The sequence below is a fragment of the Pyxicephalus adspersus genome, chromosome 3, assembly GCF_032062135.1.
Source record: "Pyxicephalus adspersus chromosome 3, UCB_Pads_2.0, whole genome shotgun sequence".
Classification (NCBI taxonomy): Eukaryota; Metazoa; Chordata; class Amphibia; order Anura; family Pyxicephalidae; genus Pyxicephalus; species Pyxicephalus adspersus.
In genome coordinates this window covers 114,885,491-114,888,248 of record NC_092860.1, presented here as the reverse complement: position 1 = coordinate 114,888,248, position 2,758 = coordinate 114,885,491, and positions in this window count along the sequence as shown.

Here is a 2,758-nt window from a genome sequence, read left to right as displayed (position 1 = left end):
AAAGTTTGAACTTTTTTCATTATCCAAAAAATCAATGTTGACCCACATTAGGAGAGTAAATATTTACAATTGTAAAGGATACAATATTAATGGCACATGTTAGAATATTATATCTGGCCACTAGATCAATAATACTGTCAAGTTGAAACGCCACTGAATTTTAATTTTAATTTAACCCTTTAATATTGGTTAATATTTTGACCATCAATCAATATTAGGGAAACAAGCTTAGTAGTAGTCAGAGAAAAAACTATCATATCCTGAGAACTATCCAACTGCCATTGAACATCAGAGAGGTCAACTTGCAACAATACAACAATGGCACTGAGAAAAAAACAAACATGAAAAAACAATACAAGAAAATAAAGAAAAAATAAAATAATTCCCCAATATGGGGATAGCATTACATGACCTGAAGCCATGAGTACTCACATGGGGGAAAACAATTGTGTAACCATTAGCAGTTCTACACATAAAGGATATGCACGTAAACATTATCACACAACATCACAGAAAAATAAAATAAGTAAATTAATATTCAAAATTGACCCAGCAAATTATAACCAATGGGAGAGAGAACAAGTCCTCGCTTTACACCTGTAAACAAACAAATAGCATGGATACATCTCTTTGGTGATCTTTAAGATTTATGATGGACTTCCTGTCAGTCTTGTTGGAACGTTATGCAAGAGGTGGTGAATCTGCTATCTTAAAGTCGCACTTACGGAGGAAGGTGAAACCATCTTTCAATGTAGTAATCACATGTCGGGAAGCAGATTTAGATGTTAAAATCTTCACCAGGAATGCCCATCGATATAGAATGCCATGTAGGTGAAGCATCCTTGTCACGGGCAAAAACTTACACCTGGCTAAAATCGTTGCTTGAGATAAGTCTGCATGACCTGTAACATAAGAATATGGTTCTTAGGGCTTTCATATTTCTAACAGCTTGTAGTAATTTCTCTTTAACATGAAAAAGTGGATTCTGGCAATCACATCTCTGGGGTTGTAACTGGCAAATGAGCAGGTTTCGGAATTCTATGAGCTCTGTCAATCACCAGTTTTCCCTGAGGAACACCCCACAATACAGTAGATATCAATTGTTGTAGTGAATAGAGAGGAAGCTCTCTATAGACCGATTCCAATAGCCCGCAAAATTTTAAATTATTCTGTCTAGCCCTGACCTCCATATCAGTAAGTTTATCTTTCAATTTGGCCACTTCTTCTTCAAGACAAGTATGAGAGCCGTTGTAATTTTGCCCATTTTCCTTTCAATGTGATCCACTCTACCCTCCAAAGCCTGCACATCTCTACCAAGTGTAGAAATTATAGAGGAAAAGTTAGTTCGCAACGACTTCCTAAGAGACAGTAACATATCTTTAAGCACTGTGTCTACAACGGGCATCAGTGGTCGGAAAATAATCAATGAGGTGATCCATCTCACATAGGGGACATAGCGCTGCCGCCATCTTGGTTTTCCTCCCCCACCAATTTAGTAAAGAATTCAGTTAATCTCCATGGTCCAGTCCTCTCTTATCTCCCCCTAGTCATCCTCCCTAGAGGTGTGTTGGTAAGTAATGCTGGGTCAGGTAGCTGTGCGATCGTGTGATGAGTTGCTATATGCAATCAGAGCCGCACCACGGAGAGAGCTCTTTCACAAAGCAGGCATCTGTCCCAGCAGCCAGCCACGCCCCTAAAGATCTACTGTTTTTTTCTGTCACTCACGGAGAGACAGGACCACTAGGGGGTGCTATGGATTGCACGGAGGTGGTGTGAGCCCTGAGAAGGGCCAAGGCGCAGAGTCCAAGCAGTAACCAGGTTTTCTCCAGAGCCTCTGATGGTGAGGATGTTGCGCCGCTGGTCACGGCCAAGTTGCGGTCTTTGGCCACACCAAGGTGGGCAAAACACGGTACCAAATCACAATGCAGAAGGATAGTCAAGGAAAGCTGGGGTCGAGGCAGGCAGCAAGCAAGAGAGATCAGGTCACATGCCAGGGGTCAACAGCCAGGAATCCAGGTGACAGACTGCAGTGACACAGAGGCCACTGTGGGCACAGGGAAGACAGGAGACACTGGAAGCAACAGGAGGAACAGGGGATGCAGGGATATCCACAGACAGACAGGAACACTGGAACAGCACAGGGAAGTTGGCTAGGAACCAACAGACTGGACAACAAGGGGTTAACACAGGTGCTGGACACAGGAAAATCCGTATTAAGCAACAGGTGAACAGAAACTAGATCACAGAACTGGGCAGCCACTTTGTGAAGACTTGTTGCACGACACAAAATGCAGTCTGTGAGCTGGCTAAATTGCCAGAGGCTATTTTCTGATTGGCTAGCAGATCGGACGGAAATGATAAAGCTTGGAAACAGAGGCACACCCAGCATCACAACTGCCCGCATGCGCAAGAGAGTGATGCCTGTGCTTTAGTGAGGAACAGGTAAGTGTGACATTTGTCTTCTTGTGTAAAAGTTTCCAGTGTTGGATATGCATTTTATTTTAAATTATGAAGAATACATCAGGCGGAATGGCAACAGCAACATGTATCTATATTGTACCAAAAGTTATGAGACTCCAAGGAAAGAGAGAACAAACTGTGAAAGGAAAACGTTGCCACCAGGATCTACTTGTAACTAAAGTACATATAAGAATAAATCTTCAAAGAACTAAACTTAACAGAAACTAACTTAACTAGAAACTAGATTACCTAGAAACTGGTGTTAGGTAAGAATCCATCTGTAAAGCACAGAAAAATA